This window comes from Chelon labrosus, assembly GCF_963514085.1.
Source record: "Chelon labrosus genome assembly, chromosome: 13".
NCBI lineage: Eukaryota > Metazoa > Chordata > Actinopteri > Mugiliformes > Mugilidae > Chelon > Chelon labrosus.
In genome coordinates, this window is record NC_140346.1 from 12,983,717 (window position 1) to 12,997,705 (window position 13,989).

At 43.3% G+C, this 13,989-nt stretch overlaps 1 protein-coding gene across 1 annotated transcript in view; it reads right to left on the minus strand.

Moving 5' to 3' along the window:
• bcas3 (BCAS3 microtubule associated cell migration factor) overlaps window positions 1-13,989 on the minus strand; it is a 285,342-nt gene that overhangs the window by 92,312 nt on the left and 179,041 nt on the right.

Genomic DNA, 13,989 nt, shown 5'->3' on the forward strand with positions numbered 1-13,989 from the left:
AACTAATGACTAATTAATGTCAAATTATTTTTAAAGTTCTTAAATATTTATTGGAACTTGACAGCCAACGACACTGAAAGTTTCAACTCCCAAAAATTTAACTGACAAGAGATTTATAAGTCTAATAACGGCATTTCAAGCACAAGGACTTTGGAAACCTGCCTTGATACAATGATTAAACTTGTTGTTTAACTAGAAAAAGGTAGAAAACAACACAAATTAAATGAAGTCGAGCTGAAACAGTCGGTTAAACCAATTAACAGATGGAATTATTTATGTCAGAATTATGTGACAATAATCTGCTGATTAATATATAATAATAATAAAAAATAACCATTCCAGCCCTGTGCAGATGTTTTCCACAATACAACACATCCCATCATGTGATAATTTAGAGCAGTAACAGGCAGTCACACAGAGGTCATCTGTGTGAAGAGTAGGACTAATTGGACCAGTAAGCCTGTACAATGTGGAAGCCAAAGTATTTGACAAACAAAATGACTGAGTGGAGCAACCATGTCCCATTCTTCTCATGAATGGGCGGATTTTTTTTCTTCTTCCACCGTTTTATGATTATTACGTTGAGAACATTAGCTATAGCTTCATAACTGTGTATCTCCAAAAAAAGAACACGCAGTCTGACAAACTTGAAAAAAGTAAGAGTCCTTATGTTCCCTCATTTTCTCCATCTCAGCTCACACAAACACAACACTCCTCCTTCTATATTCCCTGTCCGTGGGAGCCTGAACTAATCTCCCATCTGCCCCGGCTCCTGGTACACAGACTGCTTTCATTCCTAACGAGGGCCTGATGAATTTTCTTAAAGGCGGCGATGGGCCAAATTGGAGCTGATATGTCCATCCGGCAGGGTGGATGGGGCCATAAGATAGAGCCTTGTCCTACTGCCATGTGACAGGCTAACCGGCCAAAGTGAAAGAACCTATTAGCACTAACTGGTCAGTTTACTGTGTATTACGGCTGCTTATTCTATTACCAAGCGTGTGTGTGTGTGTGTGTGTGTGGGTGTGGGTGTGTGTGTGTATGCAGTTAGAACTGGAGCGGGTGGTGGGGTTTGAGGATGAGGAGACAACTTCGCTGTAGGTACCAATGTCCGTGAGGGAGGGCTGCAGTTCTCACCACTAACAAAAGATGAATTGTGTTGCCTAAATGTGTGTACCCATCGAAGAAATGTGTGTGACTAATATATGAAAGGTATTTCAAAATGTGAATGTGTGTTTTTGTGTTTGGGATTTATGAGCAAGGAGGTGTGTGACATGTGACTGGGTGTGTGTGTCTGTTTGTGTGTGTGTGTGTGACAGTATGATGTGAAGAAAAAGGGCATCAGATGAGCTAGCTGGATGGGTTGTTCTGACACAAACATGCACACAAGCCCAGTTTGAAGAGGGTAAGAGAGGGGGGCATGACGCGTCAAGCTGGAGCCATGACTTGGTTATGTGTGTGTGTGTGTTGTGTGAGTGTGAGGGGGTTGATCCCATTGTGTGTGTCAAGAAGCCGTCCCATTCAGCGCCTGTGTGGCTAAACTCTGCTAATGAGCGTTGCCTCTGGCTGGGCCTAGCTAGCACAGCGCTCATCACAGCTAAACCCTTCAACACACACACATTCTCCAAAGCTCAAGCAATGGGTTGAGGTGGGGGGGAAGAGGGGGGGCGGGCTGGGCATGGTAACAGAGACTGGGCGGGCGAGTGTGTGAAACACAGAGAGGAAAAACAGAAAAGGAAAGAATGAGTCAGGATGAGACCTCATCAAAAGATGACAAATTGCAGCTACAGTAAATGTGACTGTTTTTATGGCATTCAAAGAAGCATTCGAAAACAAAAGCACTTCTGGAGCTTCCACATGAGAGAAAATCCTCTCCATTAGAAGATGTAAAGATAGAGAAGAATGAACTAGCCTGAAACAATATGCAGCTGTACTTATATCGTCCAACTCTATCACCAGACAGAACATGGACACTGGATGACATAGGTCATCAGTAAGTTTAGTAACTAATAACATTAATAATCTAATCTGAATGCTAAAATAAATTTCTGTGGTACACCAAAAGTAATCTGTGTTTGTCCTTGTCAATCACTTTCTTGTCAGACTGTACTCTTTCCTTTGAACACAGTTTCTTTATTATCTGAAGGACCAGAAACTTTTCTTGGACTCTTCCTAACTTTTACTCCCATGGGCACCACCATACTGCTGGTTTCTGCAGGTTCCCATGTCCATCACTATGGTTGCGCCCCACTTTTACTCTTGCAAAACCAATCATCACTGGGTGATATAAAGGGATTTGCTACCACTGCACCAGCATAGGTATATTACCACAGACAAAAAAAATAAAAGTCTGATACATGACAAAGACTGAGATTTCCCTGGCGTCAAATTAGCTTAATAAGTTTTGTGTGAACTTGTAAATGTTGAAACAGTTCTTTAGCCATCTAGTTAGAATAAATGGATTCTGTGTTGAGAATAGTGAAAAGTCTGATCTGTGAAGAAAGGGTAGACAAAAAACAAAATTAAAACAAATAAGTTTTACTTATCTCTGTGTATTCAGTTCACATGTAATTGACAGGTATGTCGAATTCTATGTATACAAAATTAAAAGCTTAGAGTCACTGACGTGCAACCGGCATCCAGAAAGAAAATGTTTTTATGGGACTCTAACTGCATTAGGACAGCATACAGTATTGCGGGTAGAGATGGTGAAAAGATCAAGGACAGAGAAAAAGCAAATGAAATAAAGCAGAGAATCCTTTACTGCATTAGGGTGAAAACAAGATGAACAAATGTAAAGAGTGAGGGCAACAGAAAGAAAACAAAACGATAAAATCCAGGGAGGCTGGTCATATGAGCCAGTGTGCAGAAGTAAGGAAGATGGGAGCTGGGGGAGCTGGGGGTGAGAAAAGGAGGGCATGTCATCCTCCATCAGCACAACGAGCTCTCTCTCTCTTTTTTTCTGTTCAACACTTTTTTCTCCACCACCAGCAAGCTATTTCCAACCCACAACGTGCCTGCATGTGTGTGTGTGTTTGAGTGAATGTGTGCTGGAGGTGAGGTCCGGGGCTGAGGCCATTAAAGCTCTGTTAAAACACTTCTGATGCTGTTGGCTGATGCCGAAGCAAAAGGAGAGTGAAAAAAAGAGAGGACGTGAGACAGTGAGGGAGGGAGGACACACTCAGTGGCTATCTTGGCCCGCCCAGCAGTCCGCTGGCAGCCTGTCAATACTATGAGCACAGAGGTGCGAGATGAGTCAACAACCTAATTCTAACATCAAACTTTCATGGGCAGCGGAGGGGAAGAGCAGGATGGAGAGAGGAGAGAGGTTTGCTGTTAACGCTTTCTCCATCACCTGACCTTCACTCCCTCAAACCTTTTAAAAACCCTTTAAAAACCGACCACTTTTACACACTCACACACGCATACACGGCCAACATACAAACCCAAGGACACACACGTGGCTGCACTCTCAAAGTTCTGACCTGCGGCTGAATTACATTTGGAGTGTTTTAGCAAGATATAATAGTGACCCTCTCACTCGCTCACCCCTCCCACCGCACAGACCCACACTTCTCAAAGCTCTCTCGCCCAGACTGAGAGAGTGCCACCGGCTTTATTTATTAAATATGGCCTGAGAGAAGAAGCAACTTGGGTGAGCTGAGAAACCAAGTCGGCTTTTAATGGCTTTCTGACACGGTGGGACGGTAGTGGTTTCATGGAGGCTTGGAGGGGACACCTCTTGAGTAGCAGAATGTGTTCGACCCAGCTTATGTGACTGTACAGAAATGTGTTGCGGCCAGCAACGGGGAGCTTCAAATCATAACTGATATTATCAAGAGACACCAAGCTCTAGTTTGTCTAAAGAACTGAGCAACCGTTTCATTATGTGCAAAAGCAGATATATTTGATGTAAATATTTATACTGTTCATACATGGTGGGTTGCGCAATGTTATTTGGATTTAGTGATCATATGCTGTACCTATCATCTCTCAGACATATATGTCTGATGATTACAGTAAATAGTGATGGCGTAAAACAGCAGTGACAGCGTTGTCCACCTATTGCAGCGCTACGGGTGTTGCTGTTTGGCCTGTGCATTGGGGCCCTTGTAGGACTAGAGGCTGCAGTGCTGGTGAAAAGGGGACATTACGTGGCATGGCAGGACCAAGGTTGCAGAAAGACATTTGTAAGACAATAGACATAACGCTGGCCCTTCACTGATCTACAGATACTTGCTGTAAGCAATGATTTGGAGAAAAGATTTGGGTGAGATGCAAGTGGATGTCGGTGGTGCCCCTCATGTGGGGTCATCTGTAGATCATCTGTGAGTCATGGAAGCAGCAACAGTTTCACATAATTGTAATGCTGAATAAGATATTCAGTGGTGAAAAACTTATTTCAAAATTTTAGTGTACACTCATTAAGCATTTTGCCTATAGCATGGTGACCATGTGGCATCAATGCTTATCACAAGAAGAGGGACACGTTTTCGGTCTCTTCCTTTCTAATATACCCCTGTGCCCAATCTACTTTCTTGACGCTCCATAAAAAGAAGAAACTGCATAAAAAATACAAAAACCTAAATAACCAATGAGGTACATTAATCACACACCAGACATACTATATGTACATGTTGAATAGTGATAATACAAAGAAGAAGAACTGAGGTTAAGTACGGAAGTGAATTATTTATACCCACATAAAAATATCTCTGAGCCCCATTTCATTGTTGCAGGTCTACGGGAGGGTTACACTGAGTTAGTGTCAGTCAGTGCCAGTCGGTCTCATTCACTATTTATATGATGAAGGTTCTTGAACACGGCTACAATGGTGAATACTTCTTATTACACAATAGTCTTTCAGCTAGTCTGTCTTTTTTGCTTTGTGTGCTACAGTATAATGGCCTATATACGATACACTAAGTTTAATTTGGAGGAAAAAATTTAATAAAGACAAGTATGTGCAATAAAAATGTTAAAATCACTTCCGCTATACTGGTCACTTCAAACCACTTAATAAGTAGGTCTCTGAAGACGACTTTAAACTATTCCAGAGCAATGTGTGAAACTGAATCATGCTTAACTCTGATTTACTGGAGCTGAACTTCCCCACAACCAAGCCCAGACAACCCAGCCGCCGCAACAGTGTCAAAACCATCAAATTGCCAAGAGGAAGAAAAATACCCTGCTTGGTGAATCACATTCTCTGTGGCTGAAAATGTGCGGGAAAAAGATGACATCCAATTCCATCTTAAAGTTCCTTTCTTTTGAAAAGCCAAATTGCAAAACATCTCGTCGCGCCTTAGCGGTTGGGGATTTTGGCAAATGACGACGACAAAAAGGCAAACAAACAAAGTTTGGCGTGTTTCTCCGAATGCTCTCTGATGGTTGCCTGATTGACAGGAGGGGTAAGCAAGGAGAGGGAGGGAGGACGAAGGAAAAGACTGGGAGGCTGACCGAGTAGAGGGATGACTAGGCCTGAAAGTGTGATGTAGAGGGATGAACAGATGGAAGGACTAAAAAGAGGATACCAATTAAATACTAAACAGGAGGAGGGGAGGTGTCAGAACTAGTTTTGACCAGTAAGGGATTTTGTAGGCCAATAATTTAGTAAGCGGAAAAACATGTTTTTGTTTTTTCCTACGACTGAAATGTCAAATTCATAAGCATGAATGGACTACACGCTTGGTCAATTTAATGCACTGACATGTTTGGCTGCTACATTCTATGATTAGTAGCAGGTGGCTAAAGTTAACTAAAGCTGGCAAACTCTCAGTCAAATCGTAAAAAATCTTTATAGCAACCATCATCAAAGGCTAGAAAATCAGGAAACCTCATTCATAAAATTACTGCTTGAGCCCAAGTCCTATATCAAAGGTTTTTGCAAGTTTGTATTTCCCCTTATAGTAACTGGGGATATAAATAGTTAGTCGTAAATGACACTGATAAAACACCAACACAAACTGGATTCCTAAACAATGAATATGGACATTAATGAAGCAATCACACACATGTTCAATCACGCAATGTACTTTCTAATTCTGGTTCATACTGAGTGTTAACTTATGTAATAACGTAGCATCCCAATTGATTATGTAATGAAAGGATGTGCAACCCAATAGTCAAAAGTGTTTGATACTGTACTCTTGCTGATCTACAGTTATCTGAAAAAAAAAAGGGTAAAATCACTCGATTTTCTGGCTCTAAGAATCACATCCCTCCTATCACAAGTGGATGTTGCTACCTTTAAACTCACCCTCACGTGTTGCAGCAATTAGAACATTAATACGTGATGAAGCACAAAGTATGGAGGTGGTGAAAGGAGGGAAATGTAACAGAGCAGAATGGCACATTTTCATTAGCAGCAGAAGTTACTGCAGTGCTACACTGACGCTGCCGACTCATTGGGCTAAAATCCTGAGTGACCCTGATGCAGGGTCATTTTTTCCAGGCCCTGCTGTCCTCCTGGGTCAATGCTACACTGTCCTGGGGAGAGGCCAGCGTTTGCATGAATAAGTAAAGACCGTTGGGGGACCAAAGTCCGTTGGCTGACGTTTCCACCCCACTGAGTTTTAACACATTAGGCAGCCCCACTGCCAGTAATGAGACAGGGACAGAGGGATGAAGAGGGAGGGGGATGTTCAGGGGTGAGCGAGAGTGTACTCACATCCTCAAAGAATAACTCCCTAAGCACACTAGGCTGTGTCACTCTCAACCTGTTACTGTTGTGTAAATGCTTGTCGCGAGCCGTTTGAAAACGATGGCACTCCTGATTGGTAGCCCTTTCCTTAAAGTGCTTTGGTGTGTTTCACATCTACAGTGTAAGCCCATATAAACAGACAAATTATGATCACAATATAATAACAATCATAGACCTGAAATGGTAGTTCAAATCCTAATCACATACCAGCGGTCAAATTTAGTTTCTGTTCTTTAAATGACTACAATCACTTAGAGAAGTAATTCAAGTCAAATTAAGTGTGCTGTCACTTCCACAATATGTTAATAAAAACATATCAAATGGTGAAAAACAGTTTTTCCAAGTCCTACTGGTATACATAACGTTTATGCAGACACGGCACAGAAACACTACTTTTTCTACTATAGCCACTTCTACTACGACATTTGAAAACTAAATGTAACGTCCCAACTTTAAAGAAACCCTAATTAAATAGGTGACAAACCAAAAAATGCTGATTTGAATCACCTTCATCAATTAGTAGAGAGAAAATTTTTGTCATTTACATGTGAGGGTTGGCTAGGTTTGCAGTCCAGCCACTTGGCACTACAAGTCAGAAATTGCTTGTATGGGAATGGGTATAAGGACTTTTGAATAATTCATAATATTCATATTTAATAACGGATAGCCACAGTCAGCTCAGAACCGTCTTTAGAGCAAACTTTATGGGTAGTAAAGCCGTAATTAAAATAGAGGTTTCAGGTCGTTTCAATTCACTGGATGCTTTCACGGGATTCACCAGGCTCTGACCATGGGAGTTCATACTGTAGCCAAGGTTGTGTGTGTTGTTCTTCAGAGAAAGAATGTGTGTGTGTGTGTGTGTGTGTGTGTGTATGTGTGTTTTCTCCTATTCTCAGCCCCAGTGCCCCTGTGCCCTGGCCTCTCTTCCTCCCCCACTGTGTGCGAGTTTATTCACAGGAAATGCAGGGGAGCCTCACGGGTGGCTGGGCTGATGCGAAGCGACGTGGCGTCTCCAGCGAGCCAGGAACTTAGCATGTCAGGCAGGTCAGCACGGGGCAAGCAGACAGTCGATAAAATATTCAATACAGCACTCCCAGTTCATGGATCTAATACCTCAGAAACCCCCCTCCTCTCCAAAATTAGAAAAAAAAAAAATCATCTTCTCCCTCGCCTCCTCTCTTCACACAGGCTGGCAGGCTGGGTTTATCAAACTCTGGGTGAAAAAGCCTCCTGTCAAAGATCTGGTGTGGATTCATCTTAGCAAGATTTCCAACCCCTCCTTTCCCTCATTCTGGGGACGGCAAGCTATCCTCATTCAGAGCCAAAGTTCAAAAGGGCATCGTGACCTTTTCCAGCCTCGGCATTAGTACCATAACAGAAAAAAAGGTGACTCTCTCCCTCTTCCTATTCTTGGTTATACTTTACTTCCTGTGCCCTGCATCATTCCACAGCCCCGAGGGCGGGAAGAAAACATACGGCAGAGTTTGACAGTGTGGTGAATAGAGTCTGGAAGGGTGGACCCTGGAATGTCTCGTGTCACTTTAGCGCAAGGGGCGCTAATTCCAATTAGCATCACTCAGCTGCACTGAGGGCGCATCACATCGACTCAGCATCCGCTTAGACAGGCGCCCTCCGCGGACCAGGCAGATACAGTGAAACACCAGCTGCTATCGGCCTGTTTCGCTGATTAACCCAGACACTAAGATGTCGTTGCTGTGTCTTTTGACTCCCGAGCCGCCGCCTCCTCCTCCCTCTGTTGTCTTCGGGTAGCTTCCGTCTACTTACATTTTTAACAAGCATCTCCTCTGTCTCCATCTCTTTTATTGTGTCGTCTGAGTGCGTGGTATTTTATTACTTACACTGCATAGATTGGTTGAGTACACTGGATCAGTGTTACCCACTCAAACGGTTTTCCTTTCTCCCCTTGAATAATTAATGGAAATGGATGGTTAAGGACAAAGGCAGTGAAGACTCCATTAAGGGGCGAGATGTTGAGAGGTGCTGACTTCATCATTGGAGTGGTTAGCAACAGAGGTAGTGATCCATTTCAGACTATATTCAAAGACAGACATATGCCGAGGAATTACTGGATCCTGCACTGATGCATGGTCACTATCAAGTACATTTTTGCTGACTTGCTGTGATAGCAAGGAGCAGCGAAACGCAGCATTGCTTCCTTCAAAACTTCATATTCTCTTAACAGCTGTCATACGGGACAGATATTCCTATCATATGTGTTAACTGGACACCTGCATGGGTTCTGAGCACACTAAAAACAGTTTTTGGACTAACAAGATAATGTGGGCAAGGGGTGGGTGAGAATGCTGCTTTTATGGAGCACAATTGGGAGCTAACCTGAGTGATAAAAATATCTGGATCTGGCTGTAAGGGGTTTTGTTTTTGCTTTTTCAAATGCAAGTCATAATACATCTCAGAGTTCCAGGGCCCTGCAGCTTTCAGATACCTATAAATAAATGCTTTCCTGAGCTTTACTTTTCTCTCTCTCACTTGCAGACACACACTCATGTAGGGACTGGGGCCGAGTAAATAGCCCCCTTCTGATGAAAAACATTCCAACACTACCGACATCGTGAAAGGGGAGTGGATGGTGGATGGGGTGGTGATGGTGGTGGTAGGGCTTTTAAAATGGACTCAACCGCCTGTTTTCCCCAAGCACCATTTCCAGTGCCACCATTTTCACAGAGAAAGAAGCCCTCAGCGCTCTCTAAGGTTTTAGTGTGTTTAGTTGCAGACAGAGATGAGCTAAGTCTCTTCTTGAGCACCAAATGTTCCAAACTGGAAGGAGGAACGAAATTCAACCCCCTAACATCCCTGATCATTTATGATGGATGGTAATGCCAAAGATAGGTCTCCTCCGAAAAGGCTGGGCTAATAGGAGGGCCTGACACCACAGTATCACCTCACCAATAGACATGGAGAATTTAACAGAAATACCAGACTATTCCAAAAACTGTGAATACACTATAATTTCAAACTACGACCTTTTAAAACCAATATCCACATCAATATACAAAAAAGTTCAGGGTCAATGTTAATGTTGGTTTCAGGCATTCAACATAACATTCTCCTAAGCCAACATTAATTAAACGTTTGCTCTCTTTTGCGGTCCAGGTGTACTCTGGAAAGCAATGATAGAGAAGAGATACAGGTCCCATAGAGAAAAATAGCCAGGCAGTTACATAAAAAACAACAACAAAAAAACACCAAACCCCAAAAAGCTAAACCTTCAAAAAAGTAGAATTACAAAAAATATGCTGGAGAGACTTAAAGAAAACAGGTAAAAGTATGTGTAATCCATTGCCGTCATTCTTGGAAGTCATAAGAGGAGGGGTTGGTGTTGCTGACTTCTGGAATGCTGTCAGTTCAGAGTTGTAAACGGAGTTGGCCTTCACCAACAATGGGGCATATTTTGCGAGATGCTGGGAGTCGATAGCAGGCGTCCGCCATGACAAAGGGCCACTTCTCTGGCTCCGTGAGAAAGGCATGTTAGTTCAGCTCTTTGATACAGGAGACTGTTTCTCTGACCACCATTCATTACCATGCATAACAGACGACTCAATGGACATTGCGCATTAGGCATAACTTGGCCCTCCTACACACTTTCAGAGACTGTATTATGGAGGCCTGAAAGCCAGGCTTCTCTAAACACTCCTAGGTGTCTTATAAAAATGAGAATGGATCGTAACATGCAGTCTGGGACAAGAAAAAAAACATGTTTTCTGTCTTCTTCAGGCTCAGTTTTACTCAGTAGTTGAGACGTGAGCTGTCTCCAAGCCCAGGGCTTTGGCGTAGCATCGGAAGAATAACATGGCAGAGGCATCCACATTTGTTTCCACTTATGTTACATGATCTTTAAGAGCCTAATTTGAACAAATCCCTTGCCTCGACCGCACACTGTACTTTTCAAGAAAGCCCTTAACATATGTACACTGGGTGTTAATGTCATGCTCAAAGTAAACAGCGCCGACGGTCAGGGCTGGGCAGGACACACCCTATTTCTGGCCTGAACTACCTCTAGTCTTTTATTAAGAAACCATACAAAATGAAGTGAGAGCAACAAAGGCTGCTGGGACTCTGTCATTTCTGAGTCTGACTGACATTTTTTTTTCAGTCCTAGAGCATTCTTTCTTTTTAAATTCTAAACACATGACTCTCTCCACTTTGCAGCAGAGGTTTTAAAGGAGAATTGAAAATCTCCCAGTGAGGATTATTTGAAAAATTGTAAACTCATTTCACCTTCATCCCCACTGTAGATGTTTGCACGTCAATGGATGTGTAATTTAAATACACACACACACAAAAAGCTCAAAATCTAATGAACAATGGAAGCAAACACTAAACTATCATTTCAGAAAAACCTTTCCTTACTGTGACCTTTAAAGGCTGTCTTATTTCAATTGTAGTCCTAAAGATGATTAGCTCTGCAGACAATATGTCATTAAAGCTAAACGTGAAAGCAAGCACATGAGAGTGAACAAAAAGCATGTTTAAAAGCCGTCAGAAAGACGACTGCTGGGGGATAAAGCAGGCTGCCTGAGGCTCTTCAACCACAAGAAGGCTTCACATTTTTATTTGTTGCCAAGATACCTATCTTTAGTCACTTCTTCATATCCCATTGTTATGTGGCTGTGCCTTAGGATTATGCCACTTCTCTTTTCGCATGCTGCGAGTATGCTACAGCTCTGGGGAATGCCAGCGCCATGTCAAAAGAAAGTAAAGACGGGGTGAAAAAAAAAAAAAAGAGGTGGAGGAGAGGTTCTGGTGAAATGTTAATGTCTTGTCCTGTTCAATATCTGTATCTTTGGTCAGGGGAATGCAGCCGGCCTCCCTGCCATGCTCAGATGCATGACTACATGAAGTGGTGGGAGGCACCACATGTGGATCAGCGTCAACGCTGTCCCTTGTTTTTCTTGAGCGCGCATATCCACACACCCTTCCACACGCAGAAAACATAAACATTTCATGTTTGGTTAGTAGCCATGCATGAGGAATTCCCCTTCCCTGTTAGTGGGTTATGTTTATATTGCCTTCTTGTTGGAGTGCTTTGCGGGTGAGCATCCTCACACTCCTCTAACCTGACCTCCACCTTTGTTTTTACGCAGACTTGCAGTCTACCTGAGCAGACTCATAAGTTTCGACTCGCAGTCTGAGACACTGGCTAAGTCCTCTCACACAAGGAGGGGGCCACTGACGGATCTGCAAGGTTATTGTGTGTCTGGTCTGGACTAGAAGTCACCTAAAATTAGAGGAAGGAATCTTGAGGATGGCGGGGAGAAACAGTGATGTGGATATACATGTGTATGTGTTGGTGTGTATGTGTGAAAGAAAAGAGGTGGGGTGTGTGCGTGGGGGGGGTCGGGGTAATGTCTGGCAGATGACAGATCTGTGAATTCTTTCCTTGTGCCCACAAGGCAAAAGAAGTGGTGGTGTGGTGGTCACATCTTCAGAACACTTACAGTCTTTATCCCACTCTTCTTCCCCCATCCTGGGGGGATCAGCGTGCTGATTACTACACAGGAGGCTATTCAGCAGTTGCTCCCCCTCCTTACCTCCTTCCCCTCACACAGACACAACCGTCCACAACTCTTAACCGATCTTCCCATTTCTGCTGGGATCATCTGAAAACATATTTTGCAGTGGTGCAAACATAATGGGAGGGGCGAGGACAAAGGCCGGCCTGCTTTTGGTGTGAGCATCTCTTTTTTTTTTTTTGTTGCTTGGCACAAAAGCGGTCAGTTCAACGCCTCGTCCCACAGCATCGTCACACGGTCTCTTAACCCCTTCCCCCCCGGCCTCGCCCACCTCCTGGCCAAAGGAACGCCTGGGTGATATGCCAAACCACACAGCGACACATGCTAAAACACACTTTGTGCTGAGCCCAGACAGGCCAGTCAAAGACAAGTCTCCCTTAACACTTCAAACACAACCCACCCACCCCACACTGCCGTCCCACCCCACAGATGACCCCAAGACTGAAATGGAGTCGGTGGATCGTGGACAGTACAATGTGTGTTTTCAGATCCTGACCCATCCGTCCTCTCAAGCCCACACGCCTGCCTGCCTTTTAGACTTTTAACTCTTGTCCTCTTTGCTCAGGACAGTTGCTGTCTATGCGTGTTGTGTTTGTGTGTGTGTGTAGGGGTGGGCCGGGCGAAGGGAGGGGATGGGGAAGGAGGCAGGGACAAGGGATAACACAAAAAGGGCAGTCAACAAAACTCAATTGTCCTCAGAGGGCTGGTAATTGCATTTGATTAAAATAATGACAGGGTGTCGGGACAGAATGGAGGGTCCCTTGATGGCTGTGTTGAGGGCCCTGACACCGAAACTGAGGAGGGGCAGAAGAAAGAGAGAGAAACAGGGGGAGAGAGAGCAACGGACAGGAAGAAGAGGACTGAGCAGTCGTTTGTCAAGTGGCACTCACCTGTGTGACCACATGAGACCAAGGAGGGAGGACAACACCACATGGAAAAGAGAAAGAAAACATTTGTTAAGTATAGCAGTAACTGGAAAGGCTTCAGAATCATTTAATAATAAAGCACAAGTCTAGCATATTGCATTCCACAATATGCTGTTTTTTCTTATACATATAAAGTAGCAGTTCCCATTTTAACGCAACAGTTGTACCAACAGAAAGCATGTAGTAACACACACATTTTGCAGTAAACATTATTTGACCCGTACATGAATACCCCGTTGGGTCAAATCAGCCTCTGAAAGAGATTTGACATCATTCTGAGACCCAGAGGCTATAAAGTGACAGATGAAGTAGTCAGATCATATATCTCCTGTTTTTCAAATGTTACCAGTCATATTATGCTCTAGTCTGTAGCATACGACATAGACCACGACAATGCCTTGAATTATATGTTGCCGTGAATCACATTTGCTCCAGGGTGCCTTTAACAGGGGTACTCAACTGGCTTCTTCAGTTCAGTTCAGTTCAGAACAGAACAGATGCCACTTACGAGAGTTGTGAAACATCTTCAAGAAAACTCAAACAAAAACAAGTCAAGCTGTTTTTGTTTTAGCTTTGGTTTATGTAGTTAAATGCGAATGAATGGACAGTGCTACCCAAAATGAGTCCAATAAGTCAGAAATCGCTTGAAATGTTGCCATTAATAAATGGCTAAAGAGTTAAGGTTAAAGTTATAAAAACATCATAGCACCCTGAATCCAAATCACCTTCTAGATGTTTGACAAAGACTATTTGAGTGTTATCTCGTGATTTAGCCAAGCTCAGATAGTGAACTGCTCTTTTTTTAAGG